The sequence below is a fragment of the Nicotiana tabacum genome, chromosome 23 (assembly GCF_000715075.1).
Source record: "Nicotiana tabacum cultivar K326 chromosome 23, ASM71507v2, whole genome shotgun sequence".
Classification (NCBI taxonomy): domain Eukaryota; kingdom Viridiplantae; phylum Streptophyta; class Magnoliopsida; order Solanales; family Solanaceae; genus Nicotiana; species Nicotiana tabacum.
In genome coordinates, this window is record NC_134102.1 from 19,597,265 (window position 1) to 19,612,431 (window position 15,167).

At 34.5% G+C, this 15,167-nt stretch overlaps 1 long non-coding RNA gene and 1 pseudogene across 2 annotated transcripts; one reads left to right on the forward strand and one right to left on the reverse strand.

Moving 5' to 3' along the window:
- Window positions 1-2,564: 2,564 nt before the first annotated feature.
- Window positions 2,565-6,565, reverse strand: LOC107782062 (uncharacterized). Of its 2 annotated transcripts, XR_001647146.2 has the most exons (5): window positions 6,267-6,565; window positions 5,150-5,271; window positions 3,979-4,178; window positions 3,774-3,856; window positions 2,565-2,904 (listed from the first exon to the last, which is right to left on the reverse strand). It is a non-coding gene; the product is annotated as an uncharacterized LOC107782062 (long non-coding RNA). The 2 variants fall into 2 exon arrangements; XR_001647145.2 differs by having other exon boundaries at window positions 3,979-5,271.
- A 2,201-nt stretch (window positions 6,566-8,766) lies between these two features.
- On the forward strand, window positions 8,767-10,250 carry LOC107782061 (phenolic glucoside malonyltransferase 1-like; annotated as a pseudogene).
- Window positions 10,251-15,167: the final 4,917 nt, after the last annotated feature.

A 15,167-nucleotide genomic window follows, 5' to 3' on the forward strand; every position in this document is an offset into this window, starting at 1 on the left:
GGCCCGAGAGCTTGAGTTGGCTGCAAAAAATGGACTCCTGCCGCAGTCTGATGCTCCAGGTTCTTTAATTCTGGTTCCGAATTTTCAGAAACCGAAGAAGGATCAGAAGGCGATGAGGCCGAATACCAAACTAGGGAAAGCGCTGCCCTGACATTGGTCCTAAATGTCTTAAGTTTGAACACCATGTGTTTACTCATATGATTGCTACTACTCTCCTTCCTAGGACTGGGTCTTTCAACACTTTGACTACTAGGGATATCTTTGGTCTATACTGCCTTGTTAACAATAAAAGGCTTGACTGGTTTGTGTGGATTCGTCAGTATATGCTTGAAAGTATCAGGGACATATCTTCCTCTGCTACTTGTTTACCTTATGGTTTGCTAATCTCATATATTCTTGAGGTCATGAATGTTGATTTGGCACCCTTCTCTCCCAAGTATATTTCAAGCACCTATGATAAGACAACCTTTGCTATGATGGGCTACAACTTAAGTAAAAATGGATGGGTCAGACGTGCCAAGATTGGAAGCACTCCAGTACAGGTTGAGCCAACCACTGAACCAACAGAGCCTCAGTCGACTGCTACCAACAACTTACAACAAATTCAACAATGATAGATGGGGTAAAAACCACGCTCATTGCAATGAAAGAACATGCAGACAAGATCAGGGAAGTCACTAAAGAAACAGGTATTGATGTGACTAAGCCAAGGATGGACACAGAAGCCACAAAGAGGCAAGGAATCAGGGTATTCAACACAATGATAGAGAAGATAGACAAAATCACCAAAGAAGTTGAAACTTCCTATGACTCTTTATGCACCAAAGTGATCAATACTCTGAAGTACTTTCTGGGGAGGAACTAAGGCAGTTGTGTGTGTGACTAAAACAATTTCTTTTGTTGTTTTTGTTTTTGTTAATTGCTTTTGTTTTGGTCTGTAAGAACCATCATTATGTGCCTCTATTGAAGGCATAGTATCTGCTACCCTAACTACTATGTTCATTATCTACTCTATTACGTATATTCTATTTGCACTTTCTTCTTTATTTTTGATTGATATCAAAGGGGAGAAACGGGGGAGAAATGTGAGAGTAAAGCAAAGCAAAGCAACAACTTAGGGGGAGCAACAACTCAGGGGCAACAACAGCTCACAATTCCAGTACATGAAAGGGAAGTGGGCTCTGTTTACTCCTTTTGATTGTCAGCATCAAAAAGGGAGAGATTGTTACACTTAAGTTTCAGTGATGACAATAGTGAAAATCTAATTGTATCTAAGTTTCAATGATGACAATAGTGCAAATCTAATCTAATCTACTTGATTGCAGGGAATTATGATGATAATGCTAAATCAGAGGGAGCCAAAGGAAATCAAGATGTCAAGGCCATCAAAAAGGAAACAAGATCAATTGCAGTCATTATGGGAAGCCAGTTCATACTTCAAGGATCAGTTTGGTAAAATAAATATGAAGATTTTGAGGATTGATCGATCAAGTCAAGTCGCAAATCACTCCCTTGATTGTGAACGCGGAAAGGAAGGAAATTAATGAATCCAGCCCATCTCTTGAGCAGGATTTTGAGGCACCCCTTGGGTCAAAACTCTTAGAATATATTATGCCTCAATCAATGGTCAATCTACAATGGCTAGCTCAAAAAGAAGTTTGCATGATCTCAAGACTCTCGTATAAAAAGACTGATAGACTCAAGAAAAAGATTACGCAACTTATCACTATTTCTATACCTTTCTAGTTCTTAGCATAAACATTGTATTCTTGAGTTTACAAGTGTCTCAAAAGATATGAGGTGTTAGAAAATAAAACAAGAGTTGTGTCAAGTTTTGAGAAATATTGTTGCTGAAAATCGTTGGTGGTAAACGATCCAAATACCACTACTGTTGTAACGAACTATTAAAGATCTAAGAGAACCCTTGTGACCCAAGGGAACTGGATGTAGGTACCACACCGGTACTGAACCAGTATAAAACTTATGTGTTCTCAGTATTTAAATTCTAAACAATTTACTTCTGCTGCAAATCAAACCTGCTGATATAGTTAAGTCGACTAATTCTCTTTTAAGTCGACTAAGTTTTTAATTTGGTTACAATTCACTCCGTTTTGTACGTTCAAAATGAAGGCTTTGTAATTGTTATAGAATTAATGGGAGAAACAATTAAGAAAAAGGATGAAGGATGAGGAATAGATCTTGAATGGGGAATGTTTTAAAAAATTGGAAACTTATTTTCAGTCTGTTTTTTAAAGATCCCAATTTGTTTAAGACCATTAGAATGTATTCATGCACGTTTTTCCTTGTTTTTCTACATAATGTTCATCTTACACCGTACTCTTTTCTCTTGCTGGTGGTTTCTGTGGTCGGATTGGTCAATTTAATGCACTAGGCGACGATAATTTGGATAAAATGTGCATATATTTAGTGAACTGACTAAATGAGATGACATTCCTTTAAAACAAAAAGATAAAAATAGCACACCAGCAAGAATTCACATTGACAAATCAACGCTCCGCAGACCTCTAGATTAGCGAGATAACTTTGGTGCTAGAGAGGTCTAGTTGTTTCAATGATACATATACAACTTGATAATAATAGCATCTGAAAATAAAAATATGTATCACATCATTTAGTATAGTAGAGAAACAAAAGAATGTTCTATGTGTGCAGACAAAAACGTGGATAGCCACATCATCCCAGTTTCCACAAATGAAACCAGTTTTCGCAAAACTAAATTATTCAACTAATGAGAAACATCACAATGAAGCGAAATATCAAGCACAAAGACAACTAAGTCATTTCTCATGTCACCCTGAATTTCTCTTCACACAGGCAACCCAAGTTTTTTTATTAACAACTCAATTGAGCCACCAACCATTGAAGCGAAATATCAAGCACAACCTACAAATAAACCAAGAATAGCATTACTCGGAAGATAAAAAGAAATTTTGGGATACAATAAAATTTTTTTTGGATGAAGCAATATATTTATCATGACTAATCTTTAAAAGGAATCAAGAGGACCAAATAGACCAAAAAAGAAAAAAAGGACATATATTGGTCGTAGTTATGAACATAAGTGTGATAAAGCTAATAAATATATATATGGCACTGGATGAGACAATAGAAAATTGATCTTGAAGCTTATGAGCAGGTACCATTTCCCAAAATCCACTTAGAAACAGAATCAAGCATTCGAAAAATCCATGCTTTCCCAAGAAATAAAAAAATCTGAAATTCCTTCCTCCCATGACTTTATAAATAAAACTTCCATCTTAAGTGAAAAGTTATCATACAGACAAACCACGTAGTATCATGAACATTTGTATATTAAATACATAACACAAAAACAAAAAATAAAAAATAATAAGTTAGTCAAAAATTCTTATTAATGTTAAACACTCTCAGTGAAACTGGGCCCTCACTTGGCCGATCAAGAAGCTTCTGAATTCTATCCTCCCGTTTTCGTTTATGCCTTTTGCTTTTGTACTTGAACTCCAGAAGATCCTGAGCAGTCTTAATCCCAAAGTATAAATTTAGGCCTCCAACTCTTTCATGAAGAGTCAAGCCTCACTTTCATCACATACTTTATAAACTCTGGTTTTTACTACCACAAAATTGTATGGAGAGAGCTTATCTTTATTATTTTTAAAAAAAGCTCAACTGACATATTTACTCTTCAACTTGGTCACAATCTATTAATTCCACAAAACTTAGTATTTTTATTTGTGTATGAGCAAAAGCAATTCAATTACACTAAGTAATGATACCTGAGGATGAAAATCTTGAAATTCTATTGAGAGATGTGCTTTTTGTTCATATAGACCAGACACGTGTTTCCATCATTGCTCACCTAAGAATTCAGAATAAACCAGCAGGAAAAATCAGCAAGTAAAAAATTGAATGATTTTTAGTTGAAGATAGTAAATAACAAAGTTTATTAAGAATAGTACTTGCATATAACTTAATATTAACCTTCTCTTGTTAGTTGCAGCAATTCGCCCACAAAGAGAGAATCATGTTCATACATATCCGTATGGAAAATATCAGACTTCCACCATACTTAATTTTGCCACATTAACTTACAGATGCAATCCTCCTTGCTTCATTTGTAACCAAAGCTTTAATAGAAGAGTAGTTTCTTCTCTCGAAGCTCTTCAGTCATAGAAAAATGGCTATTGATAATAAACATGGGTATCAATAACTAAAATTCACTTGAAAATAACAACTGACTAAATATGCAGCTGTCACAATTGTAGCTATTAGTTCGATAAGATCACTGGTACTATTTGCATAACAACATTTTTTGAAAAAGAATTAGTTGCAGTATTAGAGTCAATCCACCAGACTATTCCAAACTAATTCAACTTATAAATACATATATTAACAAGTTCTCTTAGTTTGTTTAGCTTGTCAAGTTACAACATCAAAATAGACTTTTAGGCAAAACAATGAAACCCCATATCCTTAATATATCATATAGCGGTTGGGATTTCTATTCAGATGTAGGCCATAAGATGTAAAAGAAGGGAAGAAAAGGGGAAGAATAGTCCTAACTTTTCCTTTTACGGTTAGAGTTCGAAAAGTATGTAATAGAAACAGCTCTCACAATCATACCAGGTTTACAAATTGCATTTAGAAGTACTGAGTATGAAACAACATTGAGAGATATCATTCAAGCATTTCCTCAAAGAAGGGTGCAACTTTTAAGTGACCCCGTTATGTATATCCCTTCTGTTAACATTGTATATGCAATGTAATTAAGAGATTAAGGTTGTATCTGTTAGAAAGGGCATAGAAACAAGCACTTGGAAGAAGTCTCTTACTCTTTCTCTTCAGTTGTACCCTGTAAGAAGTCTGATGCAACACATATTACCTTTTGTAAAATGAAGTCTCTTGTAGCATACAATACATTAACTTCAATATACTTTTAGTGTTAATTACCTTCTCAATTTCTAATTGTGTGTTTGTCACTCTGGTAGTTTCAAGTTCTAATGATACACTATGATTATTTGCATTTCTTGAAGATCTTTCAACTTTTTATTTTTCATACTTTCTACTCCCAAATTGAACCATAAAGGAGAAATATAATGCATAAACAGCTTTCAGATAAGTAGATGGTGATGCATTAAAAGTGAAAACATACTTTTAAAACAACCAAGAAATGTGGAATGAAATCTTAGCAGCTTTCCTTTCATCATCTGCAACTACCTCTTTAGTGCCACCAGGACATGTGAGTTGAAACTTCTGCAGGTTTTCTTTCATCATCTGCAAGTATTTCTTTAGTAAAAATTTTTTTTGATTCACATCTCCAAGATGGGTGTGATATTTGAAAGCTAAGTAGCATTTGGGTCCTTGAAACGTAATATGAAAACTAGAAATAATAGAAATAGGAAATAAAATATTAAATCATGAAACCAAACAGAATTCTACACTCGTTAAGTTTTATCAATTTTTCTTCTATGTCTATCAAAAAATTGATGTTTTTTAAGCTTTTATTATTTGGTTTGCCACAATGAAGTTTTAAACAAAACAATCATATCGTGCGTGTTTGCAAGCTCGCAACCTTCTACACAGTCTATTCTTGCTGCTTTTGCCGACAATAGCTAATGTATATTAGTATATTAAGGGTGCAAGTTGATGGGAATAATGCTTTCTCCTCTATCTTTTTCGGTTAAACTATATAGATTCAAGAACTAATCACAAATTTGTGGCCTTTATGATTTTAAAAATCCCGTACTCTGCATTGATTACACATTGAAAACCAATTAAGCCCATTATGCAACTCCTGAAAAATATTTTCCTAGTTAAAATAATAAAATAAAGGAAGTAAAAATAAGAAGCTGCCATTTCGGATCATGGATTAACTTCAAACCTCATTCAACAGGAGGTTTGGAAGAAAAATCAAAAGAGAAACAACGGAAAACGCAAAACTTGGTGAGGAAAAGAACCGGACTATAAGAGCATTTGCTTTGATCAGCACAGATACTAAGCAAGCAGTAGCGCACAACTTTATCCCAAATTATAAAACACATAGTTGTATTCAAAATTGGATTACTTCTTAATTCGTTAAACCACCTATGTCAAGAGCACAATGCCTGATCAATTCTAGCACATTGAGTCGAATCTCGAGCTTCTATATCATTTCCTTGATGAGGAAAAGTAGTCCAAAATGCTTGAACAATTCCCTTCGTATGAGTCTAAGCATAAATAGTGGAAAAATAGACAAAATTAAATTTACAAGGAACCATAGAAAATTGTACCTCGTCTATTCACCTCTCGTTTCAACTCTGGAAGATGCTAACCATGGGATTATTGTTATGCCAAAGCAAATATTAAAAGAGGATAAGACCAAGCAAATCAAAGACAACAGGAAATCCCTAAAAAGGATACAAAAGATAAGCAAAAATTAGAGAGAAAGGTGAATAGTAATGGAGTAATGGTAGAAGATTGCTGCTAGAACTCGCCATCAATGGTAGATCCGTAATTGGTTGAGCAAATTAATGGTGAAAGAAAGCTAGTTGGAGGACTGAGCTGCAAAGAATTCTAGATGAATTATATACACGTGTGTTACCAAAATAATAAAAATTTAACTTAAATCAGTAATTTAAATCAGTTATAAAATTACTGAAATACCCTTGGTCGACAAATAAAAGTTGATTTTAGAATTTGAGAGAAGCCACGTGAACTGAGCATGGAGGAGAGCATTTTTATGAATGAGCAAAATGTCAATTTTGCCCTTGGTCGACAACACTTTCCTTTTCTATATAATAGAAAATTTTGGGTTCAAATAAAAAAAAAAGTTGTTTTATTTAATATTCACAATTTTTTTAAGAACTCATCACATAATTACTCAAATTTAGAACTTTTGAACTAACATTTTTTCTTCTAAATTATTACTTATATACCTATTACCTGAGCAGGGGCGGCTCAAGCATATGTGTGACCTAAAGCCAAAGTTTAATATGAGGCCTAAATTATTTTTAAAAAGGTTATAGTATATATTTCTATTTGAAGTCTATTCTTCTAAATTTTTGAGATGTAAAGTTGTAAATAATATTTTTGTAATAAATTCTTTTCAACTAATATAGTCAACTCATTTAATCTTTCTTGAGACATTATCGATCTTAACTATGATTTTATCAATTTTAATTTTGAAAAACTTCTTTCGTTGAGGCAACTCTTATAGGAATTGTTAATATTATTCTATAAGCAATATAAGCATTTGGAGAAGAAAAGTTTTTTTATTTAATTGAGTATGTCGATTAGAGTAGTATCTTCTACTTATATTATTTTCCTTATCAAATAAATTCCAATTCACATTAATTATTCATATTACCCATTTTTAAGTAAGCCAAACAGTTACTTCATAACAAAAAAAGATTTTGTTCCTTCATATGAGAAAGTCTTATTTTATACTAAAAGTACTAAATATTTTTTTTTAAAATACCTATAAACTTATTATTTCTAAAAAATAGGGCCTCCTAAATTTGGGGCCTAAGGCACGAGCCTTATTAACTATACAACATTAGAGCCGACACTTAGTGTACCTGAGTGTAGTATGTTAGCATTGTATCTAATTTTTTGTTCTCTTAAATATCCTAACAATATATTGCCAACACATTATATAAAGATGAATTAAGATGGAGGATGTAGCAAAGTCAACAGGATAAAATTAGACAAGAGGGGTTTCTCCGATAGTCACCACATGTCACCTACAACGTTAGGGTTGTGGGTTCGAGTCATCAAAGGAGCAATAGCTCCAACAAAAAAGGGATCAAAGTGGAATTTAAAAAAAAAAGATAAAAAAATAAAAAAGACTCTACGAGGAAATAAAAAGACTATAAGCAATATTCATAATTTAATATCAGCATAGTACAAATGCAACTTGTAAGATCGACCAGAAAAACTGAGCGGACCACAATAACATAGTTCAGTACTCTCTGGAAATGGGAATCAAAGTCTTGTGCAATCAGTATCGTACAACTTTGCTTTTGAACGTTAATTCAACCAAGGCGAAATATATCACCATCCAACGCATTGATAAAGTTTTCCATGATTGAGGTATTATATACTATGATTACGTGATTAACCTAGCAACAAATCACTTAATTATATATATACAGATGAAATTATAATTGTAGACGTTTGAACAATATTTAGATCATAAATTTATAATTGTAGGTTTTTCTACATTTTGATTTTCTTTGTTCGTATTTAAGATTTACATAAGGAAAAACTCAATTTAAGGGGCCATGAATCAAACAAGATAACTGAATAACATAGAAGCTTAAGAACTTTAATGGTATGCCCTCAAAGAATGCGTGTGAGACCAAATATATCCCCACATATGGGGCCGTTTAAAATAAGGACATATTTAAAGCAAATATGTGACATTAAAAACTTTGAATTTCACTTGAAAATATTATTCAAATTAGTATTTCAACTTCAAATTCTCTAATTTATGTTGGAATTGAAATAATAAAATAAATTTTAAAACAAACATTCATTTTGAAATTTAAGTAATAAAATAATTCTAATGACCAAATGGTGTGCTATTATACTAATTTTTTTAAAAGAGCTCAAAAATATTCCTATCGCATGCAATTGTTTAAAATGAAACGTGTGATATTCCAAATCCAATATCAACCACATATGCAATGGCGTGTAGTCGATGTACAAGTCAGAGTCACGGACCCAACTTTTTACTCTCACTTTATGTGTGAAGTAACTTCTTGAAATTCTATATATTGAAAAGCTAACCATAGTGTATTCTTAACCAAAAACGTTACAATAATGGCTTCTGTGATTGAGCAATGTCAAGTTGCGCCACCTCCCGGCAGTGCAGCTGAGCTCACACTCCCTCTCACATATTTTGATCATATTTGGTTACTTTTCAACCATAACCGGCGAATTTTGTTCTACAAATTCCCTATTTCAAAACCAGAGTTCGTCCAAACCATTATTCCTACTCTTAAAGATTCTCTCTCCCTTACTCTCAAACACTATTTACCCTTAGCTGGCAACGTTGTTTGTCCATTATTAGATTGTAGCAGTTATCCTGAATTGTGTTATGTAACAGGAAATTCTTTATCTGTAACTTTTTCTGAGACTGATATGAATTTTGATTTTCTCGTTGGTAACCACCCTCGAAATCTGAAGGATTTTTATCATTTTGTTCCTCAATTGAGAGAACCTAAGGATGCACCTGGGGGTTCAGTTAGCCCCCGTCTTAGCCATACAAGTGACACTTTTTCCGAATCATGGCATATCCATTGGTTTCACTAATCATCATGTCGTTGGTGATGGAGCTACCATAGTAAGGTTCATAAGGGCATGGGCTTTGCTCAACAAATTTGGCGGAGACGAACAATTCTTAGCAAATGAGTTCATTCCGTTTTATGATAGGTCCGTAATTAAAGACCCTCATGGACTAGGGAAATCCATATGGGACGAAATGAAGAAAAATAAGTTCGAGATGTGTGACATTGAGACTCCTCCCGATAAGGTTCGAGGTACTTTTATTGTAGCACGAGAAAACATCTTGAAGCTCAAGAATTTAATATTGTCAAGAAGACCGAGCCTAACTCATGTAACATCTTTCACAGTAACGTGTGCTTATGTATGGACTTGCTTAATAAAATCAGAGGCCGCAATAGGGGAAGAGATAGACGAGAATGGAGTGGAGTTCTTCGGATGTGCAGCAGATTGCAGAGCGCGACTCAATCCACCAATTCCTCCAACTTATTTCGGGAATTGCATAGTCGGGTACGTTGCAAGAACAAGGCATGCTGACTTAGCTGGAAAGGAAGGCTTTACAATTGCTGTGGAATTAATTGGAGAAACCATACAGAAAAGGATGAAGGATGAGGAATGGATCCTAAATGGTAGTTGGTTTAAAGAATGTTGTACAATAGACGGAAATCGATCGCTTTCAATTACTGGATCGCCAAAATTTGACTTATATGCTGCTGATTTTGGTTGGGGAAAGCTAGAAAAGTTAGAGTTCGTTTCTATTAACAATAATAATGGCGTAACGATGTCCCTCAGCAAGTCCAAGGACTCAGATGGAGATTTAGAGATTGGCTTTTCTTTGCCCAAAACTCAAATGAATGCGTTTGCTGCAATATTCACTCATGGGCTAAGTTTTCTGTAGCAAACTCTAGTAAAAATTCTAGTCAAGATTCAATTCCTTTTCTTTTCCTAGTTAAAATATGCTTTAATGTTATTTTATTGTGGTTATCGAAGTTCATGACTGTGTCGAGTTCAGTGTGGGATTCAGAATTTTAAACTTATGGGTTCCTATAACAATCTCAAGTTAATATATAATAATAACTAGATTAATGGACTACATTTCAAGCTAAATATTCTTATATTTTTAATGAATATTTCAATGCAAATACAGGATCTAGACATAAACTATTGGGCTCGTTATTACACTTGATCCGACCCTAGTCAAGCTAGCTCAAAATTCATACCATTTTACAGGAGCTGAACTATAGTCGTGGAAGGATGATTAGTTGAATACCTTTTGTCATATCACTACAATTTTGGATTTTCAAAGCAGGGGTGAAGAATGAAACATGTGTTTCCATTGTAAATCAAACTAGTCTCGTGGTAAACTGGTAATTATACAGATAACATTTCCACAATTATGGCGAATATTTATTTACTCTTGTATAGATCACAATAACCCTAATGCGTCTATTCGCATCAGCAACAAATTTGGCGAGAAAAGTATTCTGTCCACAACCGAATAAGTAGGTAAAAAGACTTGTGGATAGAATTATTTCAGCCACATTTTCCTTACAAAGGCGTTGGGCTGCTGTGAGTAAGGTACATTTTAGAGTAATTTTGTATCAATTTCCCAGTGTTTATCACGTGCAATTATCAATCTATATCTATCTATATTATATTAAAAGTACGAAAATCCTTAGTAAAATATCGTTCGTATTTTTTACCCTTTAAAAATAGAGTTAAACACTAGACAAAATAGTCTTTTGATTCATTTTCTACAATTTAGGAATCTTCATTCAATTAATTATTTTACTAATATATTAGACTTGCAAATCAACTAAAATTTTGATTCTTAAATCCTTAAATATTTGGTATATATAAAAATCCTTAATATTTAAGAACTTAATTTACCCTAGACTTTATATAGCTACAATTTCTGATCCTAAATTAATAGACTACAGTCTTATCAATACGTAAACTATATCATTTATATTAGATAATAGCTGAAACTTATTATTTGCTAGGAATTTAGGATAGCAATTATAATAAGACACCTAAGGAAACCAGATAAATTGTAGCCATGAAATAACTTGTGCGTGTAGACGTTAGGTTTATGCATGTTATTTCATTCTTTCTTCCTAATTTTTTTAATAATAATAATATTTAGAAAGTACACTAATTAATAATCAGATCAAATTACTAACAAAAATTTAAGAATACAGAAGAAAGAGAGAGAGATTGAGAGGTGAAGAAAAGTGAACAGTGGCTGACAAGAGTCAAAGCACTAATAATTCTATAAAATACAAAAAATATCCAAAATTGAAATACTCATATCAACTTTATTATGTTTTTAAGAATATTATTCTTAATGGATAAACTTATACGGATGAGCTAATATAAAGAATCGGAATCAACAAAAAATAAAGAATCTAATTTAATTATTTTTAAATTCACCATACGAGTCAAATTATTTTATGCTGACAAAAATCTTAGAATATATAAATTTGTTTGATAAGAAATGCATTAACGGTGAAAGAAATTGGAAAATAGAGCAACATTCATTATAGTAGAATATTTAAGAGTCAAATTGATAAAAATACAAACTTAAAGCAATAAGAATGAAATAGTAGAAATATACTAACGAGTATTCATTAGTTATTATTATTATTATTATTATTATTATTATTATTATTATTATTATTATTATTATTATTTTGTATTCCCGTAATGATTTAAGTGTTTTTTTATATATCAAGTTATTTGTTGTAAAGTAGTAAGTCTATATTAGTCATTTTGAACTTTACATAGTCAATTATCAAACCTTTTCCATGAGCTAGCTACAGCATTTCCATCTCCCCAAAAGCTGAAAAGATTTTTAATTTATTTTATTTGATTTCTTTTTTGCTAATAAAAGAATTGTATATTATTTGTTTATTATCGTATTAGGTCACGAGGTAGCATTAATTATCGAAGTCCTCATAAATTATAATAAAACCTAAAACTAATAATTATTGCGGACTTTTATGGATATAATTTCTTTCTTCACTGAGCTACTAAATTAGATCAATATTTTCTTTTCTTTTTATGAACTTATATTTTATAAGTCTATATTGTTTAATTATTATTTATATAATTTTTTTATATTAGTGTATTTATTGAGATCAGGTTCACGCGCAAAGCGCATACCCTGAGACTAGTATGATAAAAAGCCAAACCTACCTCCCGAGATATTTTCTTTAACTTAGCAAAAGTACACTTTCTACAAAATTATAAATAATTATCAACTGGGGCGTCGTAGAGGTGTTTACCCGTAAAACGGTACAGTTGAATTTATACGTGATTTTTAGACAAGTGAACTAATTTGATTCCGAAATAATGCAATAATTGAAGAAATGTACAATACTTAGCCTTAAAATGTAGATGAAACAGTAGAGATGAAAGTTCCGGGAACAAAGTTTCCGAGCACAGCAATGATGAGATCATAAAGCAGAAAAGTAAGATTGTATTAAACTTTGTATGGAATGTAGTGTAAGTTTAGCTAGAAAATTCATGTCCTTTAAAATGATAACTGGACTTACTATTTATAGTTGTGTCTAGGGAAGGAGGTCCTCGGATCGTGCCGTCGCTCTTAATGCTGCAGAATATTCCTTATTAAATGCTACCGGGCGCAGAGCATTTAATAAATATTTATGAACGTTATCCCTTCCGGTGACAAGCGAAATGTCTGCGTTCGGTCTTCGGCCATCCCCGTCTAGGGTTCCAAGTGTCTTTCCTTTAGATGACCACGTGTTATATCATATTTCACCCTATACAGATAGTCTCCCATCTTTCCGGTGACATAACTTTGCGTTACCGGAAAGTTGGTAGAAATACTCTTTTGGCGGGAATTACTATAACTTCCTCTGAAGACTTCTGATGAATGATTAGACGCATGTCTCTCCACATTTAATGCCCCGAACTCGTGTCGTCCCATGATTCAGCACAACTTTTGCGATTTATGGAGGCAATCATGGCCATGAATTAGCCGCCAAAATTTTACTTATACACATCATTCTTTTCCTTTGCACTTCATTATTTTTCGAACTTCTGATTTGCATCTTTGTTCTCCATCCTTTCTCTAATTCTCTTCAAGCACAAACTGTTTCCTTCTCCTTAATCGATGGCTTCTTCCTCCAAGCATACCGGTTCTTCAAAGAACAAGAACAAAGCCGAGGACTCTGCTCCTCCAATGGTGGGTTCCATCATCCCAAGGAAAATCAATTTCACAACGGACTTAGAAAAGAAATTTTCTACTGCTAACCCTCGTACATGGGCTGTTAGCAGGTACTCTTCTTCCATTCGTCCTTCCAGTATTCCTGCTGTGAAGGAAAACTGTCGCTGCCATGAGTTGGATATCATTTCTCCTGATCTATTGGAGCGAGTGACCCTTCCCAAGGAAGGTTTTACATACTTTTACATGTATCCCTTTACTTTGGGTGCGTTTTCCTTGAGTAGAGAGCTTGATTCCGTGATTGTGGAGTTTTTGCTTTCGCTGCCAAGTGTGTTTGTCACAGGTAAGTCCTTCAGTGTGGAGGACGGTCTTCGACGCTTGTGCCAGAAGTTTGGAAAGGAGCTAACCTTAGCTCATATGATAAATTTTTATTCTCCCAAAATCTTCCGCGGAGGAATGATAAACCTCTGCAAGTGTGGCCACCATGCTTTGCTGTCTAGCATGGATGATGACAACGAACGTGGGTGGATGGAACGGTTCGTTGCAATTGCCACCAACGACATCATTCCGGTAATGGGTTCATCCTTTTCGGTCGCTTGGAACGGCACTCGTAAGCTCTTTGTTTAGTTTTTTTCCTTTTACTAAATATTGTTCTATAGCCGTATCGATACTTTATCCTCCGTTTGTTTCAGCAACTCGATGGATCCCACCGGTGATGGAAGGCTTGGACAGGTGGGTTCAAAAGATCTTGGACGAAACGACACCCGAAACTTGTTTGTGGAAAGAACTGGCCCTTGAATATAGGTGGAAGGCCAAAAATAATGGTAATTTTAACTTACCTTACTTCCATTTTTTTTATATATGAAGAACTTGGTTGAACCCTTCTGACTTGTTAACGAAATTATGTCTACATGCGGGATTTGTTGTTGTCCCCGAGGAGGACGTCTTGGCTGATCCTGCTGATGCAGCAAGGCTACTTCAGAAGGCACTTACTCAAACAGGTATCTCCAGGCCTGTCTCGGGCGCAAACACTACTTTTCGAAGTCCCCGGTCGGAGATAAACAACCGAAGAGAAGACATTCCTCCGTTGTTGGGGAAAAGATTAAGAGGGCAAAGATTGATGCCCCGAGTCATCTCCAGTGGCAATGGTGACTGGTCCTCCTTCCGGGCTGGTCATAGACACCGTGATGATTTATGATTATGAAGAAGTTAGTGATGAGGGAGCTTCTCTACATAGAAGACAACAATCCTCATCATCTCAACAGGATGCTCGACCTGTTGAGAGAGTTACACCAACCGAGGACGATGCCTCGACACTTTGGGGAAAGTTTGATTTGGTAGATAATGTCAACTCCCATTTTCGGGCCCCAATTATTATGCCCGGTACTGCGGGGCTGAGCGTCTTTGGTTGGCGAGCATCCAACAACCAACACTGCATTTGATGTAGCTGCTTCTCACTTTTCAACTCCATCAATTTCATCCCCATCTTCACCAGTACGGCAACTGTTACATCACTTCCATCTTCATCCGCTCTTCTACCAGCAACTACTACATCGCCTCCACCGGTTGTACCTGACCATGAAGAGGGTGCTCATCTTCCACAGTCCCCGGTTCATGGGAATTTGGGGCAAAATTATGATGCCCCTTCTGAAGATCCACAAAGGAGGAGGAACCTTACTCTTTCGGTCTTTACCGGATGCAACTTGTTATCCCGGCC